The sequence below is a fragment of the Pongo pygmaeus genome, chromosome 10, assembly GCF_028885625.2.
Source record: "Pongo pygmaeus isolate AG05252 chromosome 10, NHGRI_mPonPyg2-v2.0_pri, whole genome shotgun sequence".
In the NCBI taxonomy this organism is placed as follows: domain Eukaryota; kingdom Metazoa; phylum Chordata; class Mammalia; order Primates; family Hominidae; genus Pongo; species Pongo pygmaeus.
The window spans coordinates 33,906,238-33,928,259 of record NC_072383.2 but is presented as its reverse complement, the minus strand read 5'-3'; the positions used below and the strand labels follow the sequence as shown (position 1 = coordinate 33,928,259).

Here is a 22,022-nt window from a genome sequence, read left to right as displayed (position 1 = left end):
AGTATTATGTATGTGGTCATAAAAGATCTTCAGGTTGGGAGACTTATTTTCTTTTTCTTGTGAGACTTTCCCACTGCACCCTAACCCATTTATATTGCAATGTAGAATTCTTTATAGCTATATGAGAACTTAAATAGCAGCAAGTCCAGTTGCTCACTTCAAAGATGAGAAATAAACAAAATGCAGTAAAGTAGTCTTTTTGGGTTAAATCTTTCTGAAAATGTACTTTAAAAATCTCAACCCAAGAAAATGTTTATAAAGGCTTTAGTCACTTGGGTCTAACCTCAGAGGCCTGTAAGAAAATGCATTTTTGGGGGGGAGGAGCCAAGATGGCCGAATAGGAACAGCTCCGGTCTACAGCTCCCAGCACGAGCGACGCAGAAGACGGGTGATTTCTGCATTTCCATCTGAGGTACCGTGTTCATCTCACTAGGGAGTGCCAGACAGTGGGTGCAGGTCAGTCGGTGAGCACACCGTGCGCCAGCTGAAGCAGGGGCGAGGCATTGCCTCACTTGGGAAGCGCAAGAGGTCAGGGAGTTCCCCTTCCAGGGGTGACAGACGGCACCTGGAAAATCGGGCCACTCCCACCCGAATACTGTGCTTTTCCGATGGGCTTAGGAAACGGTGCCCCAGGAGAGTATAGCCCGCACCTGGCTCAGAGGGTCCTACGCCCACGGAGTCTCGCTGATTGCTAGCACAGCAGTCTGAGATCAAACAGCAAGTCAGCAGCGAGGCTGGGGGAGGGGCGCCCGCCATTGCCCAGGCTCGCTTAGGTAAACAAAGCAGCCGGGAAGCTTGAACTGGGTGGAGCCCACCACAGCTCAAGGAGGCCTGCCTGCCTCTGTAGGCTCCACCTCTGGGGGCAGGGAACAGACAAACAAAAAGACAGCAGTAACCTCTGCAGACTTAAATGTCCCAGTCTGACAGCTTTGAGGAGAGCAGTGGTTCTCCCAGCACGCAACTGGAGATCTGAGAACGGGCTGACTGCCTCCTCAAGTGGGTCCCTGACCCCTGACCCCCGAGCAGCCTAACTGGGAGGCACCCCCCAGCAGGGGCAGACTGACACCTCACACGGCCGGCCAGGTACTCCAACAGACCTGCAGCTGAGGGTTCTGTCTGTTAGAAGGAAAACTAACAGAAAGGACATCCACACCAAAAACCCATCTGTACATCACCATCATCAAAGACCAAAAGTAGATAAAACCACAAAGATGGGGAAAAAACAGAGCAGAAAAACTGGAAACTCTAAAAACCAGAGTACCTCTCCTCCTCCAAAGGAACGCAGTTCCTCACCAGCAACGGAACAAAGCTGGACAGAGAATGACTTTGACGAGCTGAGAGAAGAAGGCTTCAGACGATCAAATTACTCCGAGCTACGGGAGGATATTCAAACCAAAGGCAAAGAAGTTGAAAACTTTGAAAAAAATTTAGAAGAATGTATAACTAGAATAACCAATACAGAGAAGTGCTTAAAGGAGCTGATGGAGCTGAAAACCAAGGCTCGAGAACTACGTGAAGAATGCAGAAGCCTCAGGAGCTGATGCGATCAAATGGAAGAAAGGGTATCAGCCCTGGAAGATGAAATGAATGAAATGAAGCGAGAAGGGAAGTTTAGAGAAAAAAGAATAAAAAGAAACGAGCAAAGCCTCCAAGAAATGTGGGACTATGTGAAAAGACCAAATCTACGTCTGATTGGTGTACCTGAAAGTGACGGGGAGAATGGAAACAAGTTGGAAAACACTCTGCAGGATATTATCCAGGAGAACTTCCCCAATCTAGCAAGGCAGGCCAACATTCAGATTCAGGAAATACAGAGAACGCCACAAAGATACTCCTCGAGAAGAGCAACTCCAAGACACATAATTGTCAGATTCACCAAAGTTGAAATGAAGGAAAAAATGTTAAGGGCAGCCAGAGAGAAAGGTCGGGTTACCATCAAAGGGAAGCCCATCAGACTAACAGCGGATCTCTCGGCAGAAACCCTACAAGCCAGAAGAGAGTGGGGGCCAATATTCAACATTCTTAAAGAAAAGAATTTTCAACCCAGAATTTCATATCCTGCCAAACTAAGCTTCATAAGTGAAGGAGAAATAAAATACTTTACAGACAAGCAAATGCTGAGAGATTTTGTCACCACCAGGCCTGCCCTAAAAGAGCTCCTGAAGGAAGCGCTAAACATGGAAAGGCACAACCGGTACCAGCCACTGCAAAATCATACCGAAATGTAAAGAACATCGAGACTAGGAAGAGACTGCATCAACTAACGAGCAAAATATCCAGCTAACATCATAATGACAGGATCAAATTCACACATAACAATATTAACTTTAAATGTAAATGGACTAAATGCTCCAATTAAAAGACACAGACTGGCAAACTGGATAAAGACTCAAGACCCATCAGTGTGCTGTATTCAGGAAACCCATCTCACGTGCAGAGACACACATAGGCTCAAAATAAAAGGATGGAGGAAGATCTACCAAGCAAATGGAAAACAAAAAAAGGCAGGGGTTGCAATCCTAGTCTCTGATAAAACAGACTTTAAACCAACAAAGATCAAAAGAGACAAAGAAGGCCATTACATAATGGTAAAGGGATCAATTCAACAAGAAGAGCTAACTATCCTAAATATATATGCACCCAAAACAGGAGCACCCAGATTCATAAAGCAAGTCCTGAGTGACCTACAAAGAGACTTAGACTCCCACACATTAATAATGGGAGACTTTAACACCCCACTGTCAACATTAGACAGATCAACGAGACAGAAAGTCAACAAGGATACCCAGGAATTGAACTCAGCTCTGCAACAAGCAGACCTAATAGACATCTACAGAACTCTCCACCCCAAATCAACAGACTATACATTTTTTTCAGCACCACACCACACCTATTCCAAAATTGACCATATACTTGGAAGTAAAGCTCTCCTCAATAAATGTAAAAGAACAGAAATTGTAACAAACTGTCTCTCAGATCACAGTGCAATCAAGCTAGAACTCAGGATTAAGAATCTCACTCAAAACCACTCAACTACGTGGAAACTGAACAACCTGCTCCTGAATGACTACTGGGTACATAATGAAATGAAGGCAGAAATAAAGATGTTCTTTGAAACCAACGAGAACCAAGACACAACATACCAGAATCTCTGGGATGCATTCAAAGCAGTGTGTAGAGGGAAATTTATAGCACTAAATGCCCACAAGAGAAAGCAGGAAAGATCCAAAATTGACACCCTAACATCACAATTAAAAGAACTAGAAAAGCAAGAGCAAACACATTCAAAAGCTAGCAGAAGGCAAGAAATAACTAAAATCAGAGCAGAACTGAAGGAAATACAGACACAAAAAACCCTTCAAAAAATAAATGAATCCAGGAGCTGGTTTTTTGAAAGGATCAACAAAATTGATAGACCGCTAGCAAGATTAATAAAGAAAAAAAGAGAGAAGAATCAAATAGATGCAATAAAAAATGATAAAGGGGATATCACCACCGATCCCACAGAAATACAAACTACCATCAGAGAATATTACAAACACCTCTATGCAAATAAACTAGAAAATCTAGAAGAAATGGATAAATTCCTCAACACATACACCCTCCCAAGACTAAACCAGGAAGAAGTTGAATCTCTGAATAGACCAATAACAGGAGCTGAAATTGTGGCAATAATCAATAGCTTACCAACCAAAAAAAGTCCAGGTCCAGATGGATTCACAGCCGAATTCTACCAGAGGTACAAGGAGGAGCTGGTACCATTCCTTCTGAAACTATTCCAATCAATAGAAAAAGAGGGAATCCTCCCTAACTCATTTTATGAGGCCAGCATCATCCTGATACCAAAGCCTGGCAGAGACACAACAAAAAAAGAGAATTTTAGACCAATATCCTTGATGAACATTGATGCAAAAATCCTCAATAAAATACTGGCAAACAGAATCTAGCAGCACATCAAAAAGCTTATCCACCATGATCAAGTGGGCTTCATCCCTGGGATGCAAGGCTGGTTCAATATACGCAAATCAATAAATGTAATCCAGCATATAAACAGAACGAAAGACAAAAACCACGATTATCTCAATAGATGCAGAAAAGGCCTTTGACAAAATTCAACAACCCTTCATGCTAAAAACTCTCAATAAATTAGGAATTGATGGGACGTATCTCAAAATAATAAGAGCTATTTATGACAAACCCACAGCCAATATCATACTGAATGGGCAAAAACTGGAAGCATTCCCTTTGAAAACTGGCACAAGACAGGGATGCCCTCTCTCACCACTTCTATTCAACATAGTGTTGGAAGTTCTGGCCAGGGCAATTAGGCAGGAGAAGGAAATCAAGGGTATTCAATTAGGAAAAGAGGAAATCAAATTGTCCCTGTTTGCAGATGACATGATAGTATATCTAGAAAACCCCATTGTCTCAGCCCAAAATCTCCTTAAGCTGATAAGCAACTTCAGCAAAGTCTCAGGATACAAAATCAATGTGCAAAAATCACAAGCATTCTTATACATCAATAACAGACAAACAGAGAGCCAAATCATGAGTGAACTCCCATTCACAATTGCTTCAAAGAGAATAAAATACCTAGGAATCCAACTTACAAGGGATGTGAAAGACCTCTTCAAGGAGAACTACAAACCACTGCTCAAGGAAATAAAAGAGGATACAAACAAATGGAGGAACATTCCATGCTCATGGGTAGGAAGAATCAATATCATGAAAATGGCCATCCTTCCCAAGGTAATTTATAGATTCAATGCCATCCCCATCAAGCTACCAATGACTTTCTTCACAGAATTGGAAAAAACTACTTTAAAGTTCATATGGAACCAAAAAAGAGCCCGCATCGCCAAGTCAATCCTAAGCCAAAAGAACAAAGCTGGAGGCATCACACTACCTGACTTCAAACTATACTACAAGGCTACAGTAACCAAAACAGCATGGTACTGGTACCAAAACAGAGATATAGATCAATGGAACAGAACAGAGCCCTCAGAAATAATGCCACATATCTACAAGTATCTGATCTTTGACAAACCTGACAAAAACAAGAAATGGGGAAAGGATTCCCTATTTAATAAATGGTGCTGGGAAAACTGGCTAGCCATATGTAGAAAGCTGAAACTGGATCCCTTCCTTACACCTTATACAAAAATCAATTCAAGATGGATTAAAGACTTAAATGTTAGACCTAAAACCATAAAAACCCTAGAAGAAAACCTAGGCATTACCATTCAGGACATAGGCATGGGCAAGGACTTCATGTCTAAAACACCAAAAGCAATGGCAACAAAAGCCAAAATTGACAAATGGGATCTAATTAAACTCAAGAGCTTCTGCACAGCAAAAGAAACTACCATCAGAGTGAACAGGCAACCTACAAAATGGGAGAAAATTTTCGCAACCTACTCATCTGACAAAGGGCTAATATCCAGAATCTACAATGAACTCCAACAAATTTACAAGAAAAAAACAAACAACCCCATCAAAAAGTGGGCGAAGGACATGAACAGACACTTCTCAAAAGAAGACATTTATGCAGCCAAAAAACACATGAAAAAATGCTCACCATCACTGGCCATCAGAGAAATGCAAATCAAAACCACAATGAGATACCATCTCACACCAGTTAGAATGGCAATCATTAAAAAGTCAGGAAACAACAGGTGCTGGAGAGGATGTGGAGAAATAGGAACACTTTTACACTGTTGGTGGGACTGTAAACTTGTTCAACCCTTGTGGAAGTCAGTGTGGCGATTCCTCAGGGATCTAGAACTAGAAATTCCATTTGACCCAGCCATCCCATTACTGGGTATATACCCAAAGGACTATAAATCATGCTGCTATAAAGACACATGCACACGTATGTTTATTGCGGCATTATTCACAATAGCAAAGACTTGGAACCAACCCAAATGTCCAACAATGATAGACTGGATTAAGAAAATGTGGCACATATACACCATGGAATACTATGCAGCCATAAAAAATGATGAGTTCACGTCCTTTGTAGGGACATGGATGAAATTGGAAATCATCATTCTCAGTAAACTATCGCAAGAACAAAAAACCAAACACCGCATATTCTCACTCATAGGTGGGAATTGAACAATGAGAACAGATGGACACAGGAAGGGGAACATCACACTCTGGGGACTGTTGTGGGGTGGGGGGAGGGGGGAGGGATAGCATTGGGAGATATACCTAATGCTAGATGACGAGTTGGTGGGTGCAGCGCACCAGCATGGCACATGTAGACATATGTAACTTACCTGCACATTGCGCACATGTACCATAAAACCTAAAGTATAATAATAATAATAATAATAATAATAATAAAAGAAAAAAAAAGAAAAAAAAAAAAGAAAATGCATTTTTGGCCAGGTGCGGTGGCTCACACCTGTAATCCCAGCACTTTGGGAGGCCGAGGCAGGCGGATCACGAGGTCAGGAGATCAAGACCACCCTGGCTAACACAGTGAAACCCCATCTCTACTAAAAATACAAAAAATTAGCCGGGCATGGTGGCGGGCGCCTGTAGTCCCAGCTACTCGGGAGGCTGAGGCAGGAGAATGGCGTGAACCTGGGAGGAAGAGCTTGCAGTGAGCCAAGATCGCGCCACTGCACTCCAGCCTGGGCAACAGAGCGAGACTCCACCTCAAAAAAAAAAAAAAAAAAAGAAAGAAAAGAAAATGCATTTTTGTCAGGAAGCAACAGGAAATATGATGCAAAAGACTGCATGTTTGTCTCCCCCAACAGACTGAATTCATCAAACAAAAGTACCATGTTCCATTATCTTTACACCTTTAATGATGTACATAATAGACATTAAATAAGCATGAAAAAGAATAAACTGTCCCACAGGAGAGATATACCAAACATTCCTCCTGCCCACCCCATTTCAAGAACAATTTGTCATATCTTCCACATAATTCTCCCCAGTTATGCATTGTGTCAGCCCCAGATACCAAATATTACGCATAAATTAAATACTGTAGAACTATTTTTAGTAGCACAGACCACTACACGTAGTTGGTGGTCTTGACTAGCTGCTGAATTAATTTCTGCCAGTGCATAAAGAGAATATACAGAAGACAGCACAGAGTTGAAAAATATCCATTTACTTATCAGTGCCCAACTGTGGGTACTGCACATAAAACCATTCTCTTTAAAAAGAATATTCTCTAAATGCATAAAGATCTTGGAATTTAGTTGGGTTTACCTTATCCCTCATAATAAAAAAATCATTATCTCAGTTCTTATGCACTGATTATGGTAAACCATCCTAAATTGTGCAGTAGGCATTGTCTTTTTTGCCTATGAATTACATTTTATCTTGCTATCATTGGTTTGTTAGGTGAACTATTAAGAGCTTATTGCTATTCAGACATAAATGATAGCTTTGACCACCCTATTTTACCCACCCTAAAATGTATTTTTATGCTAAAGCTATCCAACTGAGTGATTTTAAATATATTTATTATATATATAATATATGATTATATGGAAGTTAATATGGTTATGTCAATAAGTAGTTTGTAACTGCCAAGGAAATATTATTTTTTAAAGTTTTTTCACTGTTTTTAATAGAGGGGCAATAGTTCCTGTAAGAATCTCTAAGCAGTTTTACAGAGAATAATTTCACTAACCATTGTAGTATGCTTCTCTGAAAATGAGATTCTTAAAGGAGTGAGATTTTGGCAGACTGCACTGAGGGTGGTGATGAACTCTGGGAGGTAAAGACCTGACCCTCCCCATACTGCTCAGACTGGGAAACTTTTATACTTGTCTCTACAACTGTTCCAATATATGAAGGCACACTTCACCTAGTATATGCAGACTTAGAGCATGTATGTTCAATATATGAATGCACATTTCACCTAGCATGTGCAGACTTACTACCAGCAAGAGTAACCACTAAGGGGGCTTTGAAGCATCAATCTTAATGTAGTTCAAGTTCTGCCAAGTGAAAAACCTAAAGATTTGAAGGACCACAGCAGATGCTGTTGCCATACTCCCTCCCATATCCCCTCAGCCTCAACTCTGAGTTCCTGTAGCTGTCATGGACAATGGGCACATTGATAACTTCCCACCTCAAATACCCTTCCCTATCTCTCCACCTGTGGGCTCTCTCTCACCTATGAGAGATTGCTTAGGCTACTTGCGTGCACAGCTGGCAGTGTAAAATTCTTAACTTTATTCCACTTTGGATGTGCTTTGCAGTTCCTATTCCTGCTAATATGGTGCAAAGCTACTATAAGCAAGGTTCTCTCAATCCATACTTGTAAGGAATCTGGAAGTGCTAGGAATTCAACACAAAGAGCAACCCTCAACCAATGAGGAGAGGGAGTAGGTAGACAAATACCACAATTTCCTTGTTCCTCAGCAGAACAAGTCTAAGTTCTTGAGTGTGTCCCCCGCTAGACGGAACCCTATTGCCTACACAGGTAATCCACCTCTATGAATGCACCCTCAAGTGGCTTTTCTCCTGAGAAAAGAAAAATAGCTCAGAGCTGTCTAAGCCACCTTGGGTATACAAAATTTACCAGGCACTAAGAAACATGGTTCAGTCCAGCGCCTGAACCCATGCCTGGAGGCAATTGTTTAAAAGCATTTTTTTCATGACTAGTGGTCTCACCCAGAATCTTCCAATTCCTGGAATATGTGATACAAAGAACAATGTACAGCCAACCAATAGCTTTAGTAATCTTCATGTAAATCTTGGTAAACAACTTAGGAACTGCCTCTTCTTTTTCCTTAAAAACCCACTTGTAAAGGCTGCTAACCAAAATGTATATCCTGGGCAACTTGAATCTATGCTCCTGAGTGGCCCTTCTCAAACTTTAGACTTGAATACACTCTCTTTGAACTAGATTTTGACCTTTTTGTTTGTTCTAGGTCCATACTCCCTGTCTTCACTCACTTTCTTAGCTCCTTCCTTTGTGCATCCTGGAATCCCCCCAGATAAACTACCCACCTCCAAGTACTGCTTTCTGGTTCTGCTTTTGAGGGATCGTAACTAAGACAAAACCTTCCTTCAAAGTCAGCAGTAATGGGCAAATTTAAGGGAGTTAATGGGGTTAACTATTAAGTTAGTAGGGTTAGTGGAGAGAGAAGGGGAGGAAGAAAGAAGTGTCACCTTTTACTTAGCTGAAAATATGTTCCAGTCATGATATTCACAAATGTACCTCTTATGCTAGGAAGACCTTATAAAAGACATATTCTCCATTTTCAAATGATGGCTGTTTTCAGCACAGTTTCTGGGGCTATATCTCCACTGACATTTTCCTTATGATATTTGATTTTCAGTAACTAGGTATGTCTATGGACTCCACCCTTTGTTTTTTCTGATAAAGCTTACAGATTTACTAGTGATATTTCCACGCTGCTTTGCCTCTCACTGTCTCCAGCTACTATCAGTCTGGCTGACAGTAACTGTTACGTATACGAGTGAAAGAAGGAAAGCATAGAGAGAAAGGAAGAAAAGAAGAAAATATAGCAATGCTTTAAAACGCATTAGGTGATAAGCCATGCAGTTCTAAAGAGTAACTATGATTCATTTTGTATACATGAGTTATAGTATTTGCAAATTCCTGGGTTATCTGTAATTCTTAGCAATAAGCCTAGATATTCCTTAAGGTCAAGTGAGAAAATAAGTTTGACACATCAGAAACTCAGGAAAAGTACTGAGGCCTGAGGAGCATTCTTCAAAGGAAATTAGTCTGAACACTAAAACGTTCAGTACAGGAAGTCAGAACAAGGCATTCCAAGTTCTTAGCAGAATGGCTTAGTTTGGGGATTATTTTACTCTCTTACATGGAGAAACAAAGAATTCAGAAATCAAATGTGCATAAAGAAAAACAGAATACTTGAATTTTTTGGTCCAACAAAAACATAATACATGAAGATGAAACTAATGGTGAGAAAGCTTATGAAAATTAAAGTAGTAAATAATTTAGTTCTCACCAGAGATTGTCTTGAACTGACTTGTTTAATATGTTTCTGAAGACGTTATTTCATTCTCCAGCCTCCTCAAAATAAAACAAAATAAAGAGGAAAATAATCAATATTGAAATGTTTGTGTTTTTTATTTGTTTATACCACTCTCTCCAAGTCATGTTTTTACAAAGGGACTGATTGTGGAAAATGTTTTATGAAAATATTTTCTGTAGATTCTAGTCCAATCACCTTGGAATGTGTCTGATCTTTTACTTCGTACCTCAAGAATGTAATCTTCTTAATTTTCTTTCCAAGACAAGCAAGCTTTCATTTAGTTGAGGAACTACAATAAGGAATGCATCCAGGCTAGAATTTCAAACCATTGAGCTCCTGGCAACTTGCCCTTCCTTGTCATTTCTTTGACTCTTTCTCCCCTCCTACCTGTCTCTTTTTCACTCCCACATACCCTCAGCCCCTCTCTCTCCTCCATGGGAGCAACATGGTTGCTAACTGGAATGATGGGAAGGCTTTGAAGTCACTCAGGCATAATAATTTGCTTTCTATTTTTAAAAACAGATCTACTAGTAAAATAATCAAGTGTCAGGAAAAGTGGTATAATCAAATGTGCTTTGTGTCTCTTTCAGAGAACAAATAAATTTTTCCTTCTACAATAATGAGTATTAAGTGGAAATGATTTAGAGATTTGGAATAAACCTCATCTCTATCCCCAAATTCTTGGCCTTGAAATATTGACGGTTGATCAGAAATGCACAGAGGATCGGCGAGCTCCAGCTGGCCAAGCTCAGAAAGAATGCCAGGAAGCTTAATGTGGAGGCTTAGTCCCAGGAACAGCAGTGCCTTAGGTCCCTTTTCAATGTTCAGGTCACAAACAAGATCCTGCACAGTCTGCATTATATTCACAAGCTATAATATTTTAATCATTCTTTGCTGCTTCTCTACTTGGTTGGAATGGATGTGGATGAGTAGAAATTGAAGTGATAAAGATTAAAGTAGGCCAGCACAGTGGCTCATGCCTGTAATCCCAACACTTTGGGAGGCCAAGGCAGGCGGATCCCTTGAGGCCAGGAGTTTGAGATCAGCCTGGCCAACATGGTGAAACCCCATCACTGCTAAAAATACAAAAATCAGCCAGGTATGGTGGCATGTGCCTGTAATCCCAGCTACTCAGGAGGCTAAAGTAAGAGAATCGCTTGAACCAGGAAGGCAGAGGTTGCAGTGAGCTGAGATTGTACCACTGCACTCCAGGCTGGGTGACAGAGCAAGACTCTGTCTCAAAAAAAAAAAAGATTGAAGTAAATATCTTTTCAAAACCCAGTAGAAAAAGAACAGCTGTTTTTATTACAAATAGAAAAGGCTATTCCTAGCAATACAAAAAGAAAAGACTGTTTTATATTTGTAAATATGTACACCAAAGCTTCTCACTCCAGATGCCACTTGGTCTTGGAAATTGGGTCACAGTGATCCTCTGGTAGTCATTTTCAAAAATGATGACTGCTGAAATCAAGTTCTATATACCATGCCTTGTGAGGTATGGTATATTCCCAAAGTAATTCAAGCAAAATCTCATGATCTCAGGTACATTCATGACAAAGACTCTGTTCTTGACCAAACCCTAGTATGACTTCTAGCAGATTAAGATTTTGTCCCTACAATGACCTCAGCTCCCTCTTAAAATGCCTGCCTGTGAACGCTTGCAATTATAAATCCTTTCTCTGCCCTTGAGATATAAATCTTCTACCATGCAAAACTGTCTCCTCAAGGACCTGAGAGCCATCTCTCTGAAATGCAAACATTAGGGAGATAACTCTTCCTCTCAGTGTGAAGGTAAGAGCCTAACATCTGCAGCCCCTTGCCCCAGTTTGCACAACTTCCCCTGTCATAAAGATGTAAGAAGTTTGTTTCTCCTCCAGATAAGCACCAAGTAGCAAACCTAGATAGCCTAGCGACACAGACCATATGCCCCTTAACACTCATCAGTGTCTTTCCTTCAGCACACCCCAGTATTTAAAAAGTGTCCCACCTTTTGTTGCAGCAGAGTTGAGCTCAGGTTACATTGGCTATTCTCCCCTATTACAAGAGTACTGAATAAAATCTGTCTTTACCACCTTTAACCACCATCTGGTTTTGTCTGTCTTTGACATCAGCTGGCATTCAATAAAGGAAACAGTAACTACTCTAGACATTTCAAACAGAAAGAATTTAAATGCAGGTAATTAGGTACTTACAAAATTATTGGAAGAATTAGAGATAGGGTTACTAAGTTTACTGTCCAAACTAAGCAGTTTTTTTTTTTTTTTGGCGGGGGGGGGGGTGTTGTTATCTTTTAACTGTCATTTTATAGCTCCCCACCGCAGCTGCCCCACACCCTTCCCTTCAATGATGATGTTTGCAGGCTTCAAGGGGACCAGGAAACAAAGCTGGGGCCTGGCAGCCCCACTACACTGCAAAGCCGGGGAGAACAAGTCACAATTACAAATTATCACAACAATTAGCACCTGTACTTGGGGGCTCTGCATATTGAGGAGGCCCCAGCTCCTCATTGCACAGGGGTCTATTTGGCATTGACCTTGCTCTGGAGACGATGATATTCCTTCAGCCTGAGGGAATTGATGTTGATGAAACCGGTGGCATCAATTGGCTCATAGTTACCCTGCACGTTCATACTCACCAGCTTCTCATTGTAGAGAGACAGCGGGGACTCCCGGCCGAGGATGTACACCTGGCCCTTGAAGGCAGACACCTGCACTTTCCCTTCCACTGGCTCCTGGGACTTGGCGAAGCAGTGGCCGGCAAATTCACACTCAGTGCTGTGCCAGAAACCGGTATATACCAGCTCAGCAAATTTCAAGCCCAGGCCTTGTTTGATTTTGCGCACTTCCCAGTCCATGGTGAAGGCCTTGATGTCTAAATGAGCGTGGTAAAGGATGGTGCCTGCCGGGGCCTCCTAGATACCTCGAGACTTCATTCCAATGAAGCGGTTCTCCACGATGTCGGTACGGCCCACGCAGTGCTTGCCCGCGACTTCGTTCAGGTACATGAGATGCTCCAAGGAGGTCTGGTAGGTGAAGCCATCCTTGATGTCAGTCACCTTCACGGGGACCCCTTTTTTAACTCAATTTCGAGAATGTCAGGGGTGTTGGGGGCAGGGTCCTGGGTCTTCGCGTAGAGACCTGGAGGCGCTTGGTTCTTGGGATTCTCCAGGATTCCAGCCTCGTAGCTGATGTGCATGAGGTTCTTGTCCATGCTCCACAGGTTCTTGGGAGTGACCAGGATGGGAATCCCGTGATGCTTTGCGTATTCCACCAGGTCATTGCGGCCCTTGAACCGGTTGTAGAACTCAGGCATCCTCCAGGGAGCAATGACCTTTATCTGGGGAGCCAGCGAGTAGCAGATGAGCTCAAACTGGACCTGATCGCTCCCCTTTCCCGTGGCGCCATGGGACACATACTTGGCCCCCTCCCAGTGGGCGATTTCCACTTGTTTGCCGGCGATGCAGGGCCTGGTGAGAGAAGTGCCCAGGAGGTAGCCGTCCTCATACAGTGTGCTGAACTGGATGGCTGGCCAGATGAACTCCTCCACAAACCCCCTGCTGACATCCTCAATGAACACCTTTTTGGCCCCAAGCTTCAATGCTTTTTCCTGGTTTCCCTGAAGTCTTCCTTCTGGCCCAACGTTGGCCAGGTAGGCAATGACGTCATAGCCTTGTTCCTTCGGCTACACGAGGATGCAGGAGGTGTCCAGGCTGCCACTGTAGGCCAGAACCAGGGAGCCTTTGCTGGACATAGCATCTGGGATTGGAGGCGCTTGTTCCCAGCGTCTGGAATCTGTCTTCACGGTGCAGTGAACCACTCGGGCCCCAGCAGTGGTGGCAAGCGACAGAGCAGGGCCACTAAGAGCAGGTTTTAGAGTGAAGAGGACTGGTGCAATGGGTAGAAAGCAGGCCTATCCCAAGCATATGGAACAAACTAAGTCAGGCAGCCACTACTGTATCAAAGTCACACCAGTTAGCTGGCATTCAGAGTTTTGGAGCTGCTGCTCCCACTGCTGCGGCCGCATCCCAGAAAGCCTCACACCCACAAAGCTGGAGCCTAGAAAGGGAAAGGCTGAGGCCAGCCATGTCAACCTGCAGCCAGAGCACGCCTGTCAGGAAGACAACCCCCTCTTCTTCTACCTCCCCACTCTGTTCAAGGGCTTCTCATCAGCAGGACCTGATTCATGTCCAGACCCCTCCCTGCAACTGAGACTGGAACCATCACTGACAGTTTTTCATCCTTTCCACAAAGAAGGAAGATGAAATGCAAGTTCTACCATCCTCTCCTTTTCCAGGCTATTTGGCCTTGATTTCACACTGGAAAATAGGTCTCTGCTCTGTCAAAACTCTAAAAAATGTGAGGTACTGAGACTTCCCAAATCTCTTCAAGATTGTCTGAATGATATCTGGAAAGTCTGACCCAGGACTATTCACTTTTTCTACCTGTTGTTAAATGCTGGTCCCAATTCTACTCCCAGTAAGAAGGAGGCAAAAATGATGAAGAGGTAAGTGTTTTTTGCCCCGAATCTCTATTAACAATCAATGCATTAACACTTTTTCCAAACAGTAGTTGAAGCTGTTCTCTAAAGTTTTGATGATAAAAGCATAAAGGATCTAACGTGGTCAAGAGCAGGGCTGCCTACAGAGCTATGAATGCAGTGGTTGGGTTTATGTTTCAGTGACTGTGTTGTGGAATACTTAGTTACTTGGTTTGTCCTTTGGATGTGGCTGTGACAGACAAGTAACTTCAGGTAGCATTTATCTGGAAAGAGACAGAAGGAGAGAAAGAGAAAAATGGAGAAAATTAGAGTCAGTAACAGAAAAAGACATAAACATTCAGAAAGTTACAGAGAGACAAAGACACAGGCACCCCACCCTATTACCATGAGATACAGGCACTGTGTATGAGTGTACACAGACACATACACCCTGAATGTTTCTGATGGTTTAAGACCATTCCCCTAGTGCTGTCCTTTGATAGAGTTCTCATGAGATCTGGTTGTTTGAAACTGTGTAGCACCTCCCCCTTCTCTCTCTCTCTCTCTCTCTCTCTGTCTTTCTCTCTCTCTCTGTCTCTCTCTCTCTCTCTCTGTCTCTCTCTCTCTCTCTCTGTCTCTCTCTCTCTCTCTGTCTCTCTCTCTCTCTGTCTCTCTCTCTCTGTCTCTCTCTCTCTCTCTCTGTCTCTCTCTCTCTGTCTCTCTCTCTCTCTCTCTGTCTCTCTCTCTCTCTCTCTCTCTGTCTCTCTCTCTCTCTCTCTTTCCCTCGCCACCATGTGAAGGTATGCTTGCTTCCCCTTCGCCTTCCACCATGATTGTATAAGTTTCCTGAGGCCTCCACAGTCTTCTGTACAGCCTGTGGAACTGTGAGTCAATTAAACCTCTTTTCTTTCTAAATTACCCAGTCTTAGGTAGTTCTTTATAACAGTGTAAGAACGAATACAGAAAATTGGTAACGAGAATGTACGTGTATATATGTGTGTGTAATGTATCTTTCACTGGGTCTGTATAAAATTAGGAAAAGATTGGAAAGGATAGGCACAAAAGGTACTATGAAAAATGGAGTTGAATGAGAGGGGAAAAGTCATGTTTTTATATATTTTCATTTCAAAAGTAGTAATTTTTACAATAATTAGGATGGTAATTTTAGCTACATCTATGAGGCTTTCATTTGTAAACTGAATAAAATATTTGACTTCACTTCTTTCTACCATAAATACATTTTTTCAATTAGCCCACATATTCTTTAGTTTATACCTCTATTTTTTACATCATAGTCACTAAATAAATATTTGTTGAATAAATAAATGGCCATTCTCTATCTTTTATTTGTCTGTGAGACTCTTTTCCTGTTTAAGTGTACTAACTAGTTTTGATTTCTATTGAGTTTGTTAACACTAATTATTTATCAAATTTTTCAAGATTGTTTTTTAATTACTTTCATTGATCTAGGGATTTAGCTACCTCTCAATTCCCCTTCTCCCTCCTACCTTCCATCTCTTCTCCACCGCCACCCTGGAAAGCAAGATTTGTTGGCATATTCTGTCTGTGTGCTCATTTTTAACCATTGATTTAAATATCATATTATAAGAAATGAATACTTTTCAAATGTGCAGTGTAATTATGTGAGACTACTTGAAGAACTGTTTCATGAATTTGAAGACTAAATTATTGAACTTGATCATATCATATGTTTTATTATTCTAGGTAAAAAATAATTCCCCAATTAACCAGAAGGGGAAAAGATTAATTTAGTTGTGAAAATACAGAATTACACTTCTATAATTTTTAAAAAATGTGTTAGATCAGGCAAATTTGCACATCAAGTGTTTTTTCTATAGTGATAGTCAAAACTTTCTTGCTCACAGCCTATTTACTCACTGCCTATTTAAAGCCCCTATTTCTTAAATTCAGACTAATGTGTTTGGTTTATGATAAGTCTACAATCAAACTGACAATAAAGACTGTTTATGCTTCTCTGCAGAAAATCTGGCTGGGTTTATCTAAGTGACCTACAGGGAGAAAGATTTCACAGGTGGAGTTTTGTTGTTGTTTATAACTTCTAATTATGCTCCCTGAATCATCTAAAGACTAGAAGGAAAACTAAACTGCGTTCTTTAAGTGCCTAAGGTGTGTGAGCTACTTGACATACACTATTTCATTTAATTCTAACAACATACTATTAAACAGCTGCTATTATATCCATTTTAAAGATGAGAAAACTGAGGCTTAGAAAGAGTAATACTGGTTGAGCACCCCAGTCCAAAAATTTCAAATCTGAAATTCTCCAAAATTTGAAATCTTTTGAGCACTGGCATTATGTCACAAGTGGAAAATTTCACACCTGGCCTCATGTGACAGGTTACAGTCAAAACTCTGTTTCATGCACAAAATTATTTTAAAATATTGTCTAAAATTACCTGCAGACCACGTGTATAAGATATATAGGAAATATAAATAAATTTTGTGATCAGATTTGGGTCCCATCCCTGAGATAGCTCATAATGTATATGCAAATATTCCAAACTGAAAAAATCTGACATCCAAAACGCTTGTGGTCACAAGCACTTTGGATAAGGGATACTCAGCCTGTAACTTAACCAAGATCTCACAGACAGTAAATGTCAAATCCAAGCCCCAACCCAGGTCTATCTAACTCCAAAGTTTCTGCTTCTTTACCAAAAGGCGCCCCCTATGAAGTCTTAAATGTTGCTCAAATAAGAAAATTATTGCATGAATCGTCAAATAGGTCTCAGTTTTACCTTCTCATATTTCATAACAATCAAATTTCACAACTATCATCTTAAATACAATAGGATTTATCCTTACTTAAATACAAAACTTAATTATTTCTCTTTACAGTAGACCTTGTTTTTGTCTATAGAAATTCTCCGCTCACTGGAAAAAGAGGCAGTGAGAAGAGACCCATGCTGCAATTTAATTACGTTCACTTGTCTTCAGGATTTTTCTTGGCAATTTAAAATGAGCTAATAATGCAAACCAATTAACAAACCAAATGAGATCACACTCAGACAGCTAAGCTACCGGTAAATACAAATATTACTAATTAGGGTTTTAATTAGAATAAACTTTAAACCAAAGAAGGTATGAAGATAAACATACCAAGCACAGGTTAACATCAAAACAAACAACTATTTTGGCAGAAAGTATATAAGTGTGCAGGTAACTTCTGCAAAGTCTTATATGCCACCCCATAATCATATATCATCCTTTTAAACACCTTTGTTTCCAATTTTGAATACAAACATCAAATATCAAAGTTTTCAAGTTGAGCCAATATCAAGTCACACTCAGCCTTTGCAAATAGCCATACAACCACTCTAGGTCTTTGCTAACAACCATCACAAAGAGTATGCAAAAAATCAAGAAGTCAAATGTCTGAAACCATTTTCTTCATGTAGAAACATCTTGAGTTTTCTCTGGCAAACTTAAAAGTTCCCTCTTAAAGCTCCTTGCCCAATTTCAGGGCATACGATAACCTTGAAACCCTTGGAGGACACATTCAGCACCTGGAATAAAAAAGCAAAAAGGTTGTGTTATGAACAATGTAAAATAAGTCAGATAATAAACAGGGTGATTATTAATAGGTTTTTTTTTTTTTTTTTTTGAGACAGAGTCTTACTCTGTCACCCAGGCTGGAGTGCAGGGACGTGATCTCGACTCACTGCAGCCTCCGCTTCCCAGGTTCAAACGATTCTCCCACCTCAGCCTCCTGAGCAGCTGGAACTACAAGCATACACCACCACACCTGGCTAATTTTTTTATTTTTTGGTAGATATGGGGTTTCACCATGTTGGCCAGGATGGCCTCGAACTCCTGACCTCAAGTGATCCATCCACCTCAGCCTCCCAAAGTGCTGGGATTATAAGCGTGAGCCACTGCGCCCAGCCATAAAGAGTATTAATACTATTAATTGTCTGCATAAACCTGTGATGGAGCCCCTGTTGTATAAAGTGCAATCACTGAGAAATTAAGGGAGGCAAAAAATTGCCACCAAACAAAAAGTCTAGTCTGAGACTAATTATCCAGCAACAGGAAAGCCCAATTGGCCATCTTATCCATGGTACTATCATTGACAGCTAGGTTTTAAAAAATGTTTCGGACCGGCCAGGCACGGTGGCTCACGCCTGTAATCCCAGCACTTTGGGAGGCTGAGGCGGGTGGATCATGAGGTCAGGAGATCGATACCATCCTGGCTAAAACGGTGAAACCCCGTCTCTACTAAAAATACAAAAAATTAGCCGTGCGTGGTGGCGGGCGCCTGTAGTCCCAGCTACTCTGGAGGCTGAGGCAGGAGAATGGCGTGAACCCGGGAGGCGGAGCTTGCAGTGAGCCGAGATCGCGCCACTGCACTCCAGCCTGGGCGACAGAGCGAGACTCCATCTCAAAAAAAAAAAAAAAAAAATGTTTAGGACCAATTGGGCATGGTGAGGAATGCCTACATATTGTAAAATTATGCAGCCATGAAAAACTAATAAGGGGGTTCTTCATGCACCGATATGGAAATATCTCAAAAGCATAATATGAAAAGAAAAAATTAAGATAAAAAACCAATATGTAAAATATTTCAGTTTTAAAAAACTAGGGTGGGGGAAAATTATGAATGCATTTGGATTGTATTTACACAAAATATCTCTGATAGAGCAAGAACTCACCCCCAGGAAGGGCACTAATCTATTCATGAGGGATCCGCCCCCATGACCAAAACACCTTCCATTAGGCCCCACCTCCAGCACTGGGGGTGGGATTACAACATGAGATTTGGTGGGGACAAACAAACTATATCCAAACTACAGCATTGACCAGTCAGGATTCTGATTCCTGCCATCCAAATTGTCTGCCTAGTTTCAGGATCGTCTGACAAGTCAATCTCTATCTACCTAAATCCAGGACTTAACTATTTCCTTTCATTCTTGTAGACTGCCAAAACCTGCAGCTTACCTTCTACCTAATCTGACTTAAATATACAGACACATTTGCATTCCCAGGTGCTCACCAAGTTCCCCAGAGATTTTCTGCTAATCAGCATCACCCATTCATTCCTTCTTCTTATCCCTCAATCAGCTTTCCTACTCCTCATCTAATGCTGCCTATATTTCACAGTAGTAAGACATTCACGTTCTAGTTTCTGAGAGTCAACTTCCTTTTTCTGGGAATAGCACACAACAATTAAACTTGCAGACAATGGGAGGCTCAATAAGGAAACCAACTAAGCATGAAAGGAAAATTTTTTATATGCAAAGACTGTCAGTGCCATGCTGAGGGATTTGGACCTCATTTGTTCTGTAGAAAAGCCTGGGAAGGAAGAATCGTAAACTCTCTAAGAGCACAGACTCTAGAGTTGGAATGCCTGGGTGTGGATCCTGACTCTGCCACACTTTTGTTAATATTACCACTGACTTTACCAGAAAAATCTGTAAGTATTAAAAGGCTGTCAAGCTCACAGTGCCACATACAAATTTCCAAAATTCCTAAAATTTGAAAGCTCAGAATTTATCATTGGCAGCAAATACTGTCAGTTGTGTTTTTTAAAGTAACAGGCTTGCTTTGTTCATTTTTTGAGAAAATGTCCACCAAATAACCAAATTTGAACAACCATAGTTGGTCTATCAGCATTTTTTCAAGTAAAAATTGTTCATGGAGAAGCAGTTCAGCTCACAAATCAATCACACAGCACTTTTTGTCAATACAACCATCATATTTTGGTACGCAGCAAAAGGTATGCATATTTCCTATTTTGTCACATAGAATATTAAAAATATGTGTAAAATGGGCCGGGTGCAGTGGCTCATGCCTGTGATCCCAGCACTTTGGGAGGGTGAGACAGGCGGATCACTTGAGGCCAGGAGTTCAAGACCAGCCTGGCTAACATGGCAAAACCCCACCTCTACTAAAAAATACAAAATTTAGACAGGTGTGGTGGCACATGCCAGCTACTTGGGATGCTGAGGCATGAGAATTACTTGAACCTGCGAGGTGGAGGTTGCAGTGAGCCAATCATGCCACTGCACTCGAGCCCGGACAACAGAGTGAGACTCCATCTCAAAAAAAAAGGGAGAGTAAAATAAAAGTATAAAATGATACTTTTCAATACCTGGAGAACAAATTAACACATACTAGAAAATACCACTTATAATTTATCTTTGCCCAGTAAAAGACCTTAAAGGTGAAAAATAATAAAAAATACATATATATATTTATAAACACCCATACATACCACCATCTATTTTCCAGTGTTTTATTTTTTACCAATATAAGTATATTAATTTTCATGATACTTTGGGGAAATCTAAGATCTTAACTTAATTTTAACTGCAACTGAATTTTAATCATACAAATTATAATGAATCATATAAAATTATGATTAAACATCACAGTTTTTATTTTTGTGTTATTGCTCTCTTTAAAAAAAAAATACAGGAAACCAGGGGCTCTCATTTGGATATAAGTGTTGAAATCATTTGAGGAACTTAAAATAAAAAAAGAGACCAAAAAATATGTACTCACAGGATTTAATAAAATTAATAATTTCGGTAAGATTAGTAAAATTAGCGATTTAGTAAAATAAATAATTTGTACTGCTCCATCAAAGCCATTATTAAGTGAAACTCATTTTCTTCACTGTAAGTGTGTGGCAATGAAGAATAAAATTGGGCTGGGTGCGGTGGCTGATGCCTGTAATCCCAGCACTTTGGGAGGCTGAGGCGGGCAGCTCACTTGAGGTCAGGAGTTGGAGACCAGCCTGGCCAACATGGTGACACTCCACCTCTACTAAAAATACAAAAATTAATTGGGCATGATAGTGCACATCTGTAATCCCAGCTACTAGAGAAGCTGAGGCATGAGAATTGCTTGAACCCGAGAGGGGGTTGCAGTGAGCCAAGAGCGCACCACTGCACTCTCCAGCTTGGGCGACAGAGTAAGTGAGACTCTGTCTCAAAACAAATCAAATCAAATCAAATAGCTGCTCATACAGTTTGGTAGCATTCTCTTAATTTGTGCTCAGGATCAGCATTTTTATGCACCATTGCTTTGCATCATTAGTACAAATGTCAACAGAGTGAAAAAGACATTTTTTTTTCATATTATTGTAAAAATAGGTTTGGTACTCCCTATAAGTGTTTTGGGCACCATGAGATCTGCAGACCACACTTTGAAACTGCTAGTCTCTGTGAACATGATGAAGTCCTAAACTAGGCAGTGCAGTAGAATTGGAAAAGCAGGGCTGTATAGAAAGGAAATTTTTTGGCAGAATGCACATAGGATTTGGTAATGAAGTACATGCGAAAAGTACAAAAGAAGGGGGATCAATCTTGCTGAAGATGTCTGACTACCTGTTATCAACATAAGCAATAAAAGAAAGCTGCAAGATAGATTAGCAATGGGTCTGTTTATATGAGGTTTTGGAGACACCTCCAAAAAATTTTTTCATAAGACAAAAGAGACTCAAGGCACAATATTTTGCTTAGAGACAATGATTCTGAGTGTTGATGAGTTGATCACTCA

General features: G+C 40.9%; 1 pseudogene; it reads right to left on the bottom strand.

Annotated features, from left to right (window-relative positions):
* Window positions 1-12,424: 12,424 nt before the first annotated feature.
* Window positions 12,425-13,751, bottom strand: LOC129010227 (argininosuccinate synthase-like; annotated as a pseudogene).
* Between the last annotated feature and the right edge of the window lie 8,271 nt (window positions 13,752-22,022).